This window comes from Pleurodeles waltl, chromosome 1_2 (assembly GCF_031143425.1).
Source record: "Pleurodeles waltl isolate 20211129_DDA chromosome 1_2, aPleWal1.hap1.20221129, whole genome shotgun sequence".
Lineage (NCBI taxonomy): Eukaryota > Metazoa > Chordata > Amphibia > Caudata > Salamandridae > Pleurodeles > Pleurodeles waltl.
In genome coordinates, this window is record NC_090437.1 from 926,264,148 (window position 1) to 926,282,841 (window position 18,694).

Below are 18,694 nucleotides of genomic sequence, written 5' to 3' on the forward strand. Positions count from 1 at the left end.
GAGAGTTGGATGTGAAACCAAAACCCAAAGCAATCAAATGCCCTCTTGCTTGTCATTGGGATAAGATGTTTTAGTGTGCAGGGAGAGAGCTGAAAGAATGTTACCCCCTTCAGTTGGGATGGGGGCATAACCATGCCCATACTGGTTAGTATACACCACCTACTATTTCTGTTTTTTTTTAAATTTATTTTTTTATATTCATTCCCTGGCATCTAGTAAGCTTTCTGCCATCTCCCGGGGAGTGGAGCGTGGGTAATTGCCCCATCTGCCCACCGGTGGGCAGAACAACTTTGTCCCCATTTATCTGGGGTGAGGGTATGGCCATAACCACGCCCTTTTAAAAAAAAAAAAAAAAAAAATCTTCTCTCTGGTGTGCTTTCTGCCCCCCTGAGGCCGATCTGCCCCCGGGGGGGAGGGCACAAATGGCCAACAGTAATATACCCCCATGGGGAGCGACCCTTGCCCAAGGGGCTGCCCCCCCCCCAACAAAACACACACACCAATCCCTGGTGCCCAAGGGGTTTCTGCCCCCCCCCCCCACACTGGGGGCAGATGGGCCTAACAGAAATAGGCCGATCTGCCCCCAAGGGGAGGGCAGAAATGGCCTAGAATAAATTTTCCCCCCAGGGGAGCGACCCCTGCCTAAGGGGTCACTCACCACATCTTAAAAAAAAAAAAAAAAAAAAAAAAAACTTATCCCTGGTGTCTAGAGGTTTCTGCCCCCGCCGGGAGCAGTCAGCCTATTTACATATTTTTTTTATAATTGCCCCCTGGGGAGTGACCCTTGCTCAAGCGATTGCTCCCCTTATGTATGCATATATTAAAAAACTCTGCCCGCCCCACCTCTCAGTTTGCATTTATCTTCCGATTCTCTGCTTTCAGCACAATGGGAGGTGACCTCCAATGAGGTCAGCACGCAATTGGGGCGATTGGGGGTTGGTGGCAGGGGAAGCGATTCCCCTTCCATTCCTACCCTGGCACCTCAGCCAAAGACATAACCGTTACGCCCTTGGCTGCCAAGCGGTTAACTGACAGTACTTTAGGAAATCTTGCTTGGCAAACAAGATTGTTTTTAAGAAGGACAAACTTGAGATGCAAATGTGCTCTTAGGCAAACGAAAGAGCTTTCAGTTGGTGTTACAATGGTTTAGATCCAAAGCGAAAGCAAATCTGCCAAGTAATCCTTTTAGTCTGTAAATCACTGCTGCTAAAAGTTTTGCTTTTGCTACCTGGCCTAAAGTCTTCATAAACAAAGTAAGAGTAGCACTTCTAGGGTTTACACCTGCTAGATGGCGTCTTGGTATCCCTTTATAGGTCTTGCTGGAGAGCGATACTGCATACAACCCGTTCATTGTTTATGGTTTGTTGGCTTCTTTATCACTATTTGCTGCCTCCTAATTGGCCAGTGTGTGCTGGCTTCATCTTCCTCGTTTGTGTGGACCATGGAACAATTATTTTCTTTATAGGTCCGCTTCCACTGGTCGCACTTGTATTACAGTACTTATCCCCCCCTCCACCTTTCCTCACACTCCATTGCTTGCTTCAGGTGACCCTCTTGCCCTATTCTTACACTTTTTTCCTTCAGAACTCTATGAGAGTACATTTTTAATCCAGATGTCTCCTCTGTATGCCTCTCTAATCTCCATGTGTACTCCCCATGTGCTCACTCCTTACAACATTGTAGAATTGACTAATACCCAATCAGCATTTTTAATTTAGTTTTTTAAGTCCCCAGTAAAGCAGTACTACATGTGCCCAGGGCCGGTAAATTAAATACTACCAGGAGGCCTGCAGCACAGATTGTGACACCCACTTAAGAAGCTCTTTCAACATGCCTTGGGCCTGCCATTACAGCCCGCATGTGCAGTTTTATAACAACCTTTCAACCTAGCAAAATAAACCTTTTGCCAGGCCCAAAGCTTCCTTTTTAATACATGTAGGTCACCCCTAGAGTAGGCCCTGGCCCAGGGCGCAGTGTATGTAAAATGTCTGACATGTATGTTTAAGTCTTACATGTCATGGTAGTACAAGAACTCTTAAATTCATTTTTCAATACTGCAAGGCCTGCCTCTCCCGTAGGATAACATTGGAGTTACCTAATTACATTTAAAATGGTTTACCTTCCAAAATAGAACAGTTCACTAGTTCATGTTTGGCGTCTTCAGAATTGTAATGAAAAGTCCTCCCTGGACCGGAAACAAGCATCCTGGGACCGGTTTCAGGATATCACCCTTCATCAGCCAGGTTAGCTTAATTCCAGTGGTATAGAGAGCCCAGTACCCAGGTCTGGGCATACTTAGGGCAACAAGAGCAAAAAGAAGAGATGATGGATGGAATGCTGAACAATGCAAACATTCACCCCCAGTCACAAAGACCTGGGTTTAATCCATCATTTTTTTGCCCACCACGCCACCCCAGTTTGGACTCAACCATATGCAAATCAGTCTTGACCCGGTTCCCCATGGGAACAGTCCAGCCTGAACTGCCAAGCCAGGTCCTCCCTGGACAGAAAACAAGCATCCTGGGACCGGTTTCAGAGTATCACCATAGCATGGTGAACAAAAGAATTGATGAATTCAACCCAGATCTGGGGAGAATGTTTGATTGGTTCCGCATTCTGTCCATCATTTGCGTTTGTTCGATTTTGTCGCCATAAGTGCACTGGGTATGCCCAGACGTGGGTCCCGGGCTCACTATGCCAATGGATTCAAGCTAGCCTGGCTGATAAAGGTGATACCCTGATACCAGTCCCAGAATGATTGTTTCCAGTCCAGGGAGGACCTGGCCTGGCAATTTGAGTTCAACGTGGGTGGAGCAAAGAATAAAAACCAAGAAACACTGTGTTCAAGTCAGAAGGGGGCAAGAGGCAGGCAAGTCAGCCGCTTACATGCCAGTACTGTGGGTTGTTCTGGAGATGCAGAAGCTAGATTTTCACCTCATGCTTGAGGTAAATGAAAGGACCAGAGGAGAGCCCGGAAGCCACGCAAGAGCCTTGGGAGAAAGCAAAAAGCCTCTTACTTGACAGTGCTGTGGGAGTTTTATGTGGACCTGTAACTTTGGAGCTGTAACTTCTGCTCCAGGGAAATGTAAGTGCAGGCCCTAGCTTTTGTTCTGACCCTTTCACAGCCAATAAACTGCTCAGAGCCCAGCCCTTACCTAGTGCCACCAAGAGGAAGGAAATGTGTACCAAACAGGAGTGCTCAGGCTCCCCTCATCCAAACCCAGTCGTGACTGCAGTGAAGGCCATCTGCCAAATCACAGGCCACTACATTTCAGCATGTGGTGGCATGTACTTAATTCATACTTATTGACTAGCTGTGACTAACAGGATTGAATATCTGTGCATCCAATTAAAGTCTTTGTTTACTTGTCCTTTGGAAAAAACATACACTAAAACTTCTTGTATTTGTAAGAAATCTAGATGTCTCAGGCATCTGGAGATACAAATTTCCCAACCCTGAGATGCTTCTCCCGCTTCATGGGAGGAACCTGGTAAAAATAGTGGACCTCAGACACCACCTCTTCAGTACACTTCTGGACCTGTGGAGGCTCTGCTACGAAAAAGGACTGCTGTTCTGGTGAAAAGACTGCACTCTGCTGAACTGTTGCCTTGCTTGACTACTGCCTTGCTGGTCTGCTGCCCTCCAACCAGAGTAAGAGCAAATGGACCTGTAACCGGAAACCAGGACTCCCAGATTCAGCCATAGGGCTAGTTTGCTGGTCTCCTGTTCAGAGCCACAGGGACTGAACAGGCTCCCCACCACCTTAGCCAGCACCGAGATACAGCTAGATTAAGCCACTGACACCCCAAGTCATGCTCTTCAGGCAAGTCCTGGAACCTTGGAGTGGACTCAATGGAACTGAATGGACGTTTTTACACTCTTCGCAACCTTGTCCCACGCAATGCCCGCCAGCGTGAAGTTCTGTCAGCCTTAAAGCACTGATCATTTGTGGGGAACGCGAAACTCTGGCCTGACAATTCGGGACAACAAGATCTTCGCGCTACAGTAACACCCATCAACAATGCTTCCATTCCTCGTAGCCCGCCTCACCATGAACAAGATTCTTTTGCACTGGACTGAGAAGGTAACTTTTAAGCTGGACTAACCTGGTGAATTCATCTGACCTGCATTCCATGGCAGTCGGGCTGAACTTGTGACTTTCTCCTGGACTCGAATGATCAGATAGCCACGAGTGGGCCATTGCGCTTTTTGGAGCCATTTTCACTTAAATCTTTAAAATTACATCTCTTTGGTACTACTGATTGGATTTTGTGTCATTTTAGTCTTAACTTATTTATTAAATGTTGCTATTTTTTCTAAGTTGGTGTGGGATTTTTCTTGTGTTCTCACTTTATTACTGCGCCTTGAGACCCTCACAGGTGAGTAGCCGCGCTTTACAAATCCCTTATGATTGACTCCTTAAAGTGCTTCATATATACTTCACACATTGCCTCTAAGTTAAGCCTTAGATGGTTTGAGCATGGGTTAATTTGGGGTTTGCTTGTGCCTCACTGTGACAAGAACGGCATGAATATCCAGTATAATAATAAAGTTCCAAAACTTACTTTGAGCTTTTAGTTTGGATGTTTTGAAGACAATCTGTCATTGGTTTTTGGATTATTTCCCTTTTCTCTTCCCAAAATGTCTCCTTATATTCAGTTAGCAGGCAACCTATTGTAGGCCAATGGAAAAAAAGCTTGTCCTTTTTGCAGATTTTAATTGCTTCAGCTATAAAGCAACCCAACATTTGCTCTGCAACCAGATGTTGCTGAGGCCTAGATTTTTGTAATGATGGGACATCCTTAAGAGATTTTATCACTTCTGAGACGTTGCCAATATATGGAGCCCAATACTTTTGTAATAAATCCTTTAAATTCTGGCTTTCTTGGCTATTTTGCCATTGTTTTACCTTTTCAGTGTGCCCTAGTATTTGCCTGGATTAGACTTGTGTTTTCCTCAACAATGGTAGATCTTCAGTGCGATTACTGCATGATGGTGACCACTACTGAACCTTTTTATGACAGAGTACCTACTTTATGTGTGGTATTGTTACAGAGAAGAGCAAGCCAAATACAGGACTGCGTTCAGTCAATGTAATATTGGTAAGGTCTTTACAAGGTCAGAGTTGTGGTCCATTCCTGGCTCTTACAATAGGCCCACCAATACATGCAGGGTGCTGTTTCTATCAAGGGAAGTTTGGGAACGTTGCATGGTAGCACTTTAGCCATTTGTCTTAAGTTTACTGTCAGAGAAAAGTGAAAAAAACAGTCATTTCATTTTATTTTTTTACCCACGTACAAAGAATTCTAAGCCAGTGGTTCCCAACCGTTTGACTTCTGTGGATCCACACTTCCTTAATTTGATGGTGGGGATTTATATTTGCCAATTTCAGAAACGCAAAAAAACTTTGAGCAAGTATGTTTAACCCCTTGCCGACCACGGACATAATGGTTACGTCCGCGCCTGCGCCTCTCAGGCGCCACAGACGTAACCATTACGTCCGATGACTGGCCCTTGGGGAAGTGGTAGCGCTCCCTCCGAGGGCCACCCCCCCAGGTCAGGACTGGCAGGGGAATCGCTTCCCCTTCCACCCTTGATCCACCCCCCCCCCATGACGTTCGATGACGTCAGCACTCAATAGCGTGTTGACTTCATCAGAGGTCACCTCCCATCCAGCGCGATGAGGAAGAGAAATGCACAAGCATATCTCTTCCGCTCGGGAGGAGGGGGCCAGCAGAGGCATGAAAGCAAATGAAAGGCCTTCCCCTTCCTTTCATGTCATGTCTCTGCAAGCATTTCTGCTGCCCCATCGAGATGCGATCGGGCAGCAGAAATGCCCACTAGACACAAGGAAATTTTGTTTTTGGTGAAATGGACAAGAGAGGAGTGGCCCCTTGTGCAAGGGGCGCTCCCCAGGGGGGCAAATCATTTTTAGTCCAGTTCTCCCCCCTTGGGGGTAGAAAACCCCTAGACACCAGGGATGAGTTTTTTTATTTGTTTGTATATATATGGGGAGCGACCCCTTAGGAAAGGGTAGCTCCCTGTGGGGCCAAATTGTTTTTATGTCATTTCTGCCCCGGCCTGATATAATTAGGCCAATCTGCCCCCGGGGGGGGGGGGGGGGGAGAAACCACTAGACACCAGAGAATTATTTTTGTTTATTACACTTATGCATAAAAGGAGTGGCCCCTTGGGCAAGGGCCACACCCCAGGAGGCCAAATATTTTTTAGGCCATTTCTAGAAGCCACTAGACACCAGGGGATTTTTTTTTTTTTTTTTTTTAATATACTTACGCATACTAACACCTATTTTTGGAATGCCCATCTATCCCCAAGGAGGGCAGAAAGCCCACCAGGGAAGATTTTTTTTTCCCCACAAGAAGAGGGTGGGGGTATGGCCACCCCAAATAAATAGGGCCAAAGTTGTTCTGCCCACCAGTGGGCAGATGGGGCAATTACCCCTGATCCACACACCAGGGGGGGGGTGGGGGGCAAAAAGTCTACTAGATGGCATGGAATAAAAAAAAACACATTGTGGGGTTGTGGCTACTAACCAGTATGGGCCTGGTTATGCCCCCACCCCAACTGAAGGGGGTAACAATCTTTCAGCTCTCCCCCCACACACTAAAAACGTCTTATCCCACAGCAAGCAAGAGGACATTTGATTATTTTGGGTTTTGGTTTTACATTTGGACCATAAGAGCTTGGTAACGCTCAAAATCGTCCCACTTGGAATGGTGAGGGCTGCACTTTTTTTTTTTTTTTTTCTTTTTTACTTTGGCGCGCTACCATGTAGAAAAATCCACAAGACCCAGACACATCTGAAAACTAAACATCTGGGTGATTCCAGGGTGGTGTGCTTCACATGCACCCAACACCATTTTCTTACCCACAATGCCCCGCAAGTCTCCAACTTTGCTGGAAATCACACATTTTTGTGATGGAACCTTCCGGAATCTGCAGGAATCTGCAAAATTCCTACCACTCAACATTGTCTCATCTATACCGATAAAAATTCTGATGCACTTGTAAGCCTAAAATGTTTTTTTTTGCAAACTGCCCTTTTGGACCCACTTTCGATTCCCCCTCATTTTCAAAATGTTTTTGGCTCTTCCCTGTCACAGGCACTTGCCCCACCTACACAAGTGAGGTATCATTTTTACCGGGAGACTAAGGGGAACGTTGGGTGGTACAAAATTTGTCCCGGTGCAGTGATCCCACACAGAAATGTCGGAAAATGTGATTTCTTTTTAGCTAAATTTGAGGTTTGCTGAGGATTCTGGGTAAGAAAACTCTGGGGGATCCACGCAAGTCAAACTCCCTGGACTCCCTCAGTTGTCTAGTTGTCAGAAATGTTTGGGTTTGGTAGGTTTCCCTATATGGTTGCTGAGCCCAGGACCAAAAACGTGTGTGCCGCCCCCCTCCCTCCCCCCCAAAACCCAACACAAAAATAGGTAGTTTTGTATTTGATAATTTTGATGTGTCCAGGTAGTGTTTTGGGGCATTTTCTTTCACGGGCACTAGGCCTCCCCACACAAGTGAGGTACCATTTTTAATCGGGAGACTTGGGGGAACGCTGGGTGGAAGGAAAATTGTGGCTCCTCTCAGATTCCAGAACTTTCTGTCACCAAAATGAGAGGAAAAAGTTTTTTTTTGGCCAAAATTTGAGGTTTGCAAAGGATTCTGGGTAACAGAACCTGGTGAGAGTCCCACCAGTCACCCCATCCTAGATTCCCCTCGGTATCTAGTTTTCAAAAATGCACAGGTTTGGTAGGTTTTCCTAGGTGCCAGCTGAGCTAGAGATCAAAATCCACAGGTAGGCACTGTCCAAAAAACATGTCAGTTTTCAATGTAAAAATGTGATGCGTCCATGTTGCTTTTCCTGTTGCGGGCATTAGGCCTACCCACGCAAGTGAGGTACCATTGTTATCGGGAGACTTTGGGAAATACAGAATAGTAAAACAAGTGTTATTGCCTCTCGTCTTTCTCTACATGTTTTCCTTCCAAATGTAAGACAGTGTATAAAAAAGATGTCTATTTGAGAAATGCCCTGTAATTCACATGCTAGTATGGGCACCCCAAAATTCAGAGATGTGCAAATAACCACTGTTTCACAACACCTTATCTTGTGCCCATTTTGGAAATACAAAGGTTTCCTTGATACATATTTTTCACTCGTTATATTTCACCAAATGAATTGCTATATACCTGGTATACAATGAAAACCCATTACAAGGTGTAGCTCATTTATTGGCTCTGGGTACCTACAGTTCTTGAGGAACTTACAAGCCCTTCATAGCCCCGCAACCAGAAGAGTCCAGCAGATGTAACGGTACATTGCTTTAAAAAAATCTTACATTGCAGGAAAAACTTACAGAGTAAAACGTGGAGAAAAATGGCTGTTTTATTCATCTCAATTTCAATATATTTTTTTTGATTTCAGCTGTAATTTTATGTAGGAAACCTGGTAGGATCTACACAAATGACCTGTTGCTGAATTCAGAATTTTGTCTACTTTTCAATAATGTTTTGCTTCCCGGGATCCAGCATTGGTTTCACAGCCATTTTTGTCACTAACTGGAAGGACACTAAAAGCACAAAATATAGGAACAAGCATTTACAATGCAACGGGTGTCGCATTTGCTTGAGGGAGAGCTATTAGCATTGGAAAGAAAAAAAGAAAAAAAAATGCAGCGCAATCGCACTATGTAAAATGCAGCGCAATCGCACTGCGTGGAAAATAAACAGATAAAGTAGTCCGGACCCCAGGGTGAAAAACCGAGCCTCGTAAGTTTTTTTTTCGTTTACCGGTGCTATGTATGTGGGCTAAACACCAGAAAAGGCATGATGTATGCATGCCTTTCACAAATGAAGGCAAGCGGATTTTAAAAGGCAAGCCCACGAACCAATATAAGAGACTGACGTGACATGGGTGTGGTTTGAAGCCCAAAGAGAGATTACGGAACGGACGGAGCGCTTTGCGCGCGCCCATAAAAATTGGATATGTCCCAATTAAATGCCAAAATTGTGTTGAAAAATTTGGTTTTCTGATTCAAGTCTGCCTGTTCCTGAAAGGTAGGAAGATGGTGATTTTGGCACCGCAAACCCTTTGTTGGTGCCATTTTCAGGAGAAAAAAAAAAACACTTGCAAGCCTTCTTCTGTAGCCCTTTTTTTCCATTATTTTTGGGGAAAAAAAGAATTGTTTGCTGTATTTTGGATAATTTCTTTGTCTCCTCCAGGGGAACCCACAAAGTCTGGGTACCTCTAGAATCCCTAGGACGTTGGGTAAAAAGAATGCAAAATTGGCGTGGGTAGCTTATGTGGACAATAAGTTATGAGGGCCTAAGCGTGAACTGCTCCAACTAGCCAAAAAAAAGGCCCGATACCTGAGGGGGGAAAAGGCCTGGCAGTGAAGGGGTTAAACGAGGAGTATAAACAAAGATTGCTGAACATCCTGAATACACCTGAAAAAAAACAGGTGAATATCACAAAATAAGCGACATGCTGATGATACAATTCCTCTTGCTCCTCTGAAGGAGAGAGGAAAAATGAAGGGAAAACAATTTCCTGGTCTGTAGGAAACAAAGACACCACCTTGGGAAGAAAACCAGGACCAAAACAAGGAACCAAATTGTCTGGAATCTCAGCTCCATCAATCTGTGGACTGTAGTAATGGCCAGTAGAAAGGAAACCTTGAAGGTCAGAAATTTTAAAGAAACCTCTTCTGGCAGATCACAGAGAGGATGCTAAAAAGCCTTGACAATCAAGAGTAAATCCTAAGAACGTAAAACCTGAATCCCAAAGTAGTCCATATTAGAATCCCTCCACCCCACACACCATATGACCACCAAGAGGCTCTTACTACCAGTATTACCACCAAAGGAAATCTAAGAGTAGAAAATGATAAACCAAAGTCAAACCCATCTTGAAGAAACTGAAGGACTACTCAGGATCAGAAATACAGGAATCCAGCAATCTGCCTCAACACCAGGATGAAAACGATTTCAGACTGAGGTGATCTGACCATTAAGAATAACAGCAATTCGTTTTTTGAGCTGATGCTGCAACACACAGTAAAAGTCTGAGATGTTGGTGACTTTTTTTTCCAGCTTCCAGACAAGTCAACTGAGATGCCGACTGAACACATGGGACAGGTGAGTACTTTAAGTGAACAGAGGTCTAGAGAAAAAAAAACACCACGGGGCTTAGTGCAATTTTAGCAAAAAGGGAAAACATCTCATTTAGATCCAGAATAGGACAACTAATGTCAAGCCTGCATTTTCTTTTCCAGGTTGTTAGCTCGTCTCTGAAATCAGAGGGATTTGAGAAAAAGCATATAAAAAAGGAGAGGCCAAGGAGAGGTTATGGCACCAACTCCCCACTTTTGAAATAGAAACTTTGAAAACCATAAGAGATAACATGGAAGTACAGCACTCTAGGACCAGCGGACAACTAGACTACTGGAGTACTGACATTCCTGCAAATTTCTTGAAAAAAATGCCTTGAAATCGAGAGAAGGAAGAAAGATCCTACTTAAGTGATTTGCTCTCATCCAGCATAAGAGGCAAACATGGCTAAAAGACACACAGGAGCAGAAAAGGTCAGCTAAGAGAACTAAGGACCCAGGGATATTTCTGTTTGTCTAGGTAAGACTTGGCTGTGTTATTTGTATTATTCAAACCTAACTGTTTGGTTATCAGCTGAGAAGCACCAGAGAAGTTTTTTTCTGAATTGCCGCCAACTATTTGTAGAAGTGGAGAAAGTCTGATGGAGGCCACCTCCCCTAAACTGAAAAATAAGTATAGGGTACCACCCTATCCTATCTTCTTGGCATCTGGAGCACGTATTACAGGTTAAGGGGACATCCTCTGATATTTGCAGGATTAAACCACTAAAGGCAGCTTTCATCGACTGAAAGACATACAGCAGTTACCATGTCTTAGTTTTGACAAAACGTCCAAAACTGGAGCAGATATTTGACCAAAGAGCCCAGGTGCAGGTGAACCCAGGGAACCAATGCTACACAGGATAACAAGATACCTGCATGAAGAGAAAGGAACAGTCAGTCCCCACTCTTTACTTGTAGAACTTACCATATCTACTTGTACTCAAAGCCAATCACTGGCTGGAGCACTGTGCCAGAGTAGAAGACTGGATAGCCTACGTTTCAACTTTGCCACACTCATAACTGAGAGAGGAACAAACCCTGATGATGTCTGAAACCTGGTTCAGATAAAATCCAGGTTTTGTGATGGATAGAAATGGGACTTCATTAGAAATATGTGTTGTACCAGGAGCTGATAAACCCTGTTCTTGTCTTTAGACAACACGGTCGCTAATAAAAAATGGACTAGCCAGTCATCAATATCAGGGTGTAGCATGAGCTTGGAATTTGGGAGGAGAGATACCTAGGGGTCAATCACCTAGGCCTACAGTTGAACTGAACAGATGTACCTGAAACTGCTAATGGAAACTTTAGTACCAAATCCATAGAAACCAATGATAGTTCGGAAGATTCAGTAGGTGCGGATATGCATCAGGAAGATCTAGGGCAGACATTTGTGTTCCCTGAAATATTAGAGAAATGAAAAAAAAACTAACTACAGCACTGTTGAGCAACCTCCAATGCCAAGACATCAGAGATGGTGCTTACCCAACTTTGATCGAACAAAGAAAGAGATGACCACCTACTGGAACATCATTCAAGAGAGTGGCAATTTGGGACAGATTTTGGGCCTGTAAGAGGTCCTGGGTTGTTGTTTTCTTCTATAATGGTTTACAGGTGTATTCAGCCTTGTGCTAGGCTAGCACCCACTGTGTAAGCAACCCAATTGGCAGCTAGGAAGCATAAATCAAATAAACAAGTCAAGAGGGAGCCACAGCCTACTTACCACACATTAATTATGTCATATAATTTCACTAATTTTATGGTTATTTTATTTAGACAAAATGTTTTCTCATAAATTCTTTTCTTAAGGAAACTCATTTAAGCTTTCCAAATAAACTAATTTCATTTCACAGAAAAAAAAAACTTTACAAAGATAACTTTTTAGTTTCAAAAAGGCAAAATAATTTCTTTTGGAGAAAGAAATTTAAGTCCAATTAGTTAATTCTTGATAAATTGATACAGCCACCTCCAACATGCATTTCGTGGAAAAACAACCACTTCTTCAGGGCTCATGCAGGAAGGAGAGAAGGCTCAAGTACCTAGAAAAACAATGTGCATCTTCTAGGACCTGGAGCTTTCCCCAACTTCTTGAGAATTTTCAGAGAGGGAGGTACGAAGAGGCTGTAACTCATCTAATAAGACCAAGAGGGATGCCCCAAGATCTGTTTCATAACATTTTCTAGAAGTTCCTTCCTTGTCCACCGTACAGTGTTTGTTATCTGAACTTGTGCTCCATCGTGACACAAGGACCCTTAAGTGACCACATTATTGCTCAAGTCATATTTTTTATTTTATGTGTAAAGGCGAAAGAGATAATTAGAGCGCCTGGTTTTATGGTATTTACTTTAACATTTCTGTCTTTGTTTATCCATATTTATTTTTTACCCATCTTATTGGTATTTACCCATATTTATTTTGTGTTTTAAGAACAAATGGAGTAGCAAAATGGTATATTTCAACATTTAACTGAAAACCATGCACTCATACTTTGATGCCAGTTACGTTTTAGCAAATTAAACTGCCCAATATAGCAAAACATTTTGCCCACAGTTAAGTATTAACGCTATGTACGGATATGTGATAAAATATGCCTGTATTTTAGGAAATCTCATCCTGTTTTAACTCACCATGCTGTCTATTTGCTTATCTGTTGGCCTGAAGTTGATGAAGGACAGCATGAAAATGACTCATAAGCACCCCAATTTTCTGCATTTTTCCACTTTAAAAATATATACAGGCACGACACACGTTTTTGTCTGTATTTACATTTAAAATCAGTAAAAGAAACTAAAACTTGGAGCCCTATTCATAATTCAATACTGCATATAGGCCTGCTACTCATCGAAGTCAACATGAAATTAATCTCTCTGCAAGCCACTAGAGTGTTATATGATCAGCTGACGAGTTCACCATTCTCTGACCAGCATCACTCCGTATCCTCTTCTCCCTCTCTTTCCTATCCTCTCATTTATGGTTCCACCTTTGAATCGAAAAGGTTCAGCTTCTTATTTGTTTTCTACTTTACTGAGAACACATAAGCGTTCGTAACACATAAGCCTTCATGGTCAGTATATTACACTTCGTGTACCAAATCCTAAGAAATCGACACATTTTGTACCTTGTTTTTTCAAATAGAGGCCTGTTTTACAATGAGTTTTTTATTTCTGATTTTAAACCTTAATACAATCTTTTGGAATGAAAAAGAAAAACAGAGACATGTATGCAATAGTGCTTCATTAGATATGTTTCTTAAGGCCCAATCAATAGGCAAGGTCAGAAGAAAACAGGCAATCTAGAACCTTATGTATTACCTTATCCCCAAGATTTAACGCTGCTTTTCTAATTGAGGAAATAATTCACCCAAATTGTTACAGGACTCCCTGTAGTGATTGTTTCAACAGAACCTGCCTTAAGCAAGAAGACATGTCAGAACCTGAGGGGCCCGATGTGCCAATACTTTTTTTTAATTTAAGAAAAAACAGCTCCCCTACATTTTTGTGAAAAGAAACGTAAATGTGTGTAACTGGTCATTCTACAAAATTAAGGGTGTTTGGAAGTCGGTATTGGCTTTAATTTATAAATTACTTGATGCTTCCTGATGACATAGGTTTATTCTTTTTGAGTGGTACTGCAAGGGAGCTACCTGCTGAGCTGTGAAGAGTATGCTTTTAAAGGACAGTTATAAAAAACGAAAAAAATAAAAATAATAATAATCCACTTCGTACTGCACTTCTTATCTCAAACCTTTTTGAGCATTTTGCAGCAACTTATCTTGTACCGTTTGTAATGCAAGTTAAAAATAATGACTTACATATTCACAAAGCTTTCTGTCATAGACTGGGAGCTCGTAGCAAAAGTCACTATTCTATATCAGGACCGGAGGCGAGGATTATGCAGTCCTTTCTCCACTTTATTCACAACAGCAGGTTCAAAGTTCAAACAAGTTTGATAACGAAATAAACTTCAAACCCCATGATGCCCACAAGTAACCATGACAACCCATAACCAATATAATGTCCATAACGAGGAGTATATATATATATATATATATATATATCTATCTGATGGGCACAGTCCTTCCTCTTTCTTCACTGCTGCCCGTCAGTTAAGCCCTCCCTCCTTCTAGTTATTTTGGGGATTACCCTGTGTTATTTCGCTTGCCTTTGTTGACTTGCCATTTCTTTACCGTTGTTGGTACACAAGGAACGTTCCTCGCATTCCATACATTCTTTTCTTCGCGCGGTAGGCTTTTGCCCGAGCGCATGGTGCTTTTGTGCCTTGTTTCTTGTAAGCGAGTTTCAGACGTGCACGCTTTGGATGTTTCAGCCTGGGTTTTCACCCCAGAAGGGGTTACTTTTACCATTTTGAGATGGACCTAAACAGGTACTAGGTTTGTTTCTTATCCCAGTTTTGATTCTCACTCGAAGTTATGTGTGGTTAGATGCTTACAGACCTATGAAACTGTCACGGAGGAGGATAGACCTCTAGGAGAAAGGCAACTCTTGATTACTATCAAGAAACCATTTAAGGCTGAGACTTCCCCTACCATTGCTAGGTGGGTTCGCAGGGTCATGTCAGAATCTGGGATTGACATTCAGCGATTTGGAGCTCATTCCACTAGAGGGGCGATGGCTTCCAAGGCCATTCAGGTCAGTGGTAGATTGGAGGACATCATGAATTCAGCGGATTGGTCCTTGGAGTCGGGTTTTAAGAAATTCTATTTTAAACCGCTCCATGAAGCTGCATCTTTAGTGGTGAGTAAGCTCTGAACTTGCATAATCCTCACCTCCTGTCCTGATGTAGAATGAAAAATTTCCTAGCTAATGTGAAGGAAACTTTCAATTCTATTAAGGACACGGAGGCCAGGATTATCCCTCCCTCATACTGGAGCAGTATTACCCACCCGAGGTTAAGTTACCTGTCCTTTGTGGGAGATCCTTCTTTACAGATCAGTGGTATTTGTCGTATCTGCAAAGGTTTGTTGGTTTTATGCATACTATATACGTCTCAATTTTTTATGACGTTGTTATTCATTATGCTTCTAATGTACTTTACTCTGTTCATTAACATGTTTGGATATTCTGGCAGGAGCATTGCTTACGAGGTATGTCTGATCTTTTCCTTATTTTTGTAGGAGGTGATTCCAAAGGAGAATGAAGTCGCGAGTTCCTTAACTTTCTTCAGTGAAGAAGAGGAAGGACTGTGCCCGTCCGATATATATATATATATATATATATATATATATATATATACACACACATACATATACACACACACACACACACACTCTCTCTCTCTCTCCTCCGGAAATTATGGATTGTCATGGTTACTTGTGGGCATCATGGGGCTTGAAGTTTATTTCGTTATCGAACTTGTTTAAACTTTGAACTTGCTGTTGTGAATAAAGTGGAGAAAAGACTGCATAATCCTCGCCTCTGTGTCCTTAATAGAACTTAAAGTTTCCTTCACGTTAGCTAGGAAATGTTTCATTCTCCATTGCACCAACCAGGATTCAATTCTGAGGCGCTCTAGCTACACACCTAGACCTCTGCAGTGCATGAGCAAATAGAGGTTTCATAATGTAAAATACTACATTTCCCACTGAAGACCTTAACTTGTATTTTTTCCATTTAAGCTGTGAATTACCTTAAATGTAGTTTCCTGAAGGTGAAAGACTTTTAAAAAGTTGCATGATTCTTTGATATTCAGCTACGCCTTTTTTGCCTGCACACCCACTAACCCTGCCCATTCCGTGCAGCATCACAGCTCCCATATTTTTTTTTATGTAAACCATTGTACTGAATAAACGAAAGTCCGACTACTTCATTAAGTATTGTTAATGTAAGGGCTGGCGAGAGGCAGAATTGAGCACTCAATAATGCACACAACTGCTGGAAGAAAACATATGCACATGCTAAGAGCACCATGAGGTCGACAGAGGTAAAACTATACCATATACATGGCATCTAGAGATGCAAGAGGTGGAGCTACAGACTCTGGGGCCACACTGCACTACAGCTGGTTTTTTTTTGTTTTTCACAGAACCGGATGATAGGGGAGCCCATTTTCCTCAACTGAAATCGGGTATACGGCTCTTTTGCTAAGATACTGGATGAGGACTGTGAAAGGCCCTTCTTGGTTGACATGTTAGAATTTAACCTTATTCACGAGTTTCGGAGACGGTTTACCATAATGCATATCAGGCGAGAAATAAACTATTTAGTTATAAGAATGCACGTGACGTCAGTAAGAAGTCTAAACAAGAACAAATATTAAAACTTACACATTACCTTTTAGCAAAGTGAGCCAGGTGGATACAATGTTTACAGTATCCACAGCAACAGATCTTACACCCGCCTGACAGCGGAGAGGGGAGGAGGGGGCTGGACTGCCAGAGAGCTGGAGCGATTTTGAGCGGAGGATATAAACCTTCTAATTGGAGGGGCGCTAGCTAGCCCCAAAGTCTATGCCAAGAGTATCCAATGTCTGTAATAACACATCTCACAAGCAAGTAAGTCGGAACCTTTCGGACACCGGGTAACTCATCAGCCCCAGCTATGCAAGATAAGATAGAGACCATCACACATTTCGACGCCTCGTCGGGGGTAGTAGGCGCTATATGAATACAACTGAAAAGATCCCCAACGGGTCAGAATTTACAGCCTACACTACAGATGAAAAGATCGAGCACCGGGCACTTACCACAAACACGCAGATGGTGGAAAACAAAAGCACGCACAGATTGTGCTCTCCGATACGCTGCCGAGGACGACACCACGTAATAAGCGCCTCTGGGGCTTGCCACAATTGCGTGAAAAAGACGAAGAGATGCGGGCAGCAGTACAGGCGGTTAAAGGGGGAGGGAGTAACGGGCTCTCAGGGCGGGACAGAAGCGCCAGGGAAACCCGCGAACAAACCCCGCGCCCAGGAGGCGCCAAAACACAGAGTACCTGCCAAGTGAGGAGGGTCATGTGGTCTTCTATAGGTACACCCGCCCCAACCACTGTTCTTGTGCAGCTTCCAGTTCCCGTACCCGAATACCAATACCATAAACACAACCCCATCAGATACAATGTAGTTAACAATAAAGGCAGCCCTCAAAGAACATGCTAACTTTCCAGGAAAAAAATAAAACTCACCAGCGCTCCCCTAGCGCCGAGACCCTGCGTTCAACAGTTCCTGGGTCTCATACACACCCAACCGCCGCAGTCCCGGCAGCACCAGAACCGAGAGGTACTATCTGCGCCTCGTTACCGTGGAAACAGTGGAAACTCGAAGCAGCCCGGAACTTCTACAGCGCTCAGGAAGAGAAACTGCGCGATGACAGCGCGCGCGTAGACGACAGGTTGAAGGGCAAGGAAACGGACCTGACATCATCAAGAGACTCGTCTGTCAACTTTCGTTGGTAGTGCTAGGAACAAGGAACCGCCATGTTTGGTGTGGGTAAAATTTATTTTTACTGTTACGGAGTAGCTAAGCGTTTTCTATATTTGGGGACTGGATTTGATTTTTAGTCACAAAAATAGTGACCAAATAAATGTACAATTAGTCTGGTCACAAAAAGCAGAAACATATTGCAACCAGTACCCTATTTTGCAAACACCCTATGTATCAGGGGCGTAGGAGACTATACATTTCTAGGGGGTACAGCGACAGCACGGCAGACTTCTCAGTTGACCCTATACAAATGGCCCATGGTCTGTGAAATGCATGCTCCGTTAAATGTACACAATCATATAGTTTGGATGTGAAATAGGGAGGAAAGAAGGCATGTTGTCAGTTTGAAAGTATGTTTTATTTTTATTTACATTCACAAAGTATTTAGACCTAATGTGAAAAAAACATGATGATTAACCTTGCATCTTCATGCCCAAGCAAATAAAGATAGGTGGGAGAAAAGGAAGAACATACCTTTAGTGCCCCACACCGATCATGCCTCTCACCTCATGCTAATTGAAACCGCACTAGAGATATAAAAAACGATCAGGTACAATAATTGTAAACTCTGCTCTGAAACCATAATTCTAATAACACTTCTGCTCCTCTGTGCGATCTTGGGCAGGTCAGCTCCACATCAGTGAAAACTGGGAGCATTTACACTGAAGAAGCTCTTGGTGTTACAGACTATTTAATACATGGGATTTTGTGATCCCTGTAAAAAACAGCAGTCATTAATTTCTATATAATCGGCTACTTCTGATCCATCAAGTCACCGATAAGAAAGAAAAGACGTCAGACCTTGACAATTTTAAGGTTACTACAGTCCAGTTTTGACTTGCCTTCTGCCAGAGCCAGCAGCCAAGGTGAAAAGCAGGTCAGGACATGGAACATAATTAAAGCAGCTGTTTAAAGCAGCAAATGGAACATTGCTTTTCTTCCCTCTGCTCTATTTTAATAGCTTAAAATTACAGAAACTACGTACTAAGGCAGTGATTCCCAACCTTTTGACTCATGAGGACCACCAATGAATCACCAATGGAAGCTGAGCACCCCCAAGCAATTTGTATAATTTAAAGTTCAAACA

At 43.0% G+C, this 18,694-nt stretch overlaps 1 protein-coding gene across 7 annotated transcripts in view; it reads right to left on the bottom strand.

Moving 5' to 3' along the window:
* Window positions 1-17,445, bottom strand: part of PCM1 (pericentriolar material 1) — a 713,620-nt gene extending 696,175 nt beyond the window's left edge. For 6 of the 7 annotated variants that reach the window (XM_069200330.1, XM_069200304.1, XM_069200339.1 and 3 more), the window contains exon 1: window positions 17,310-17,445. The gene's annotated coding sequence lies outside the window, so the exon portion shown is untranslated. Of the gene's footprint in view, window positions 1-16,872; window positions 16,979-17,309 lie in introns of those variants that run through there. The other variant, XM_069200313.1, reaches the window with a different exon arrangement.
* Between the last annotated feature and the right edge of the window lie 1,249 nt (window positions 17,446-18,694).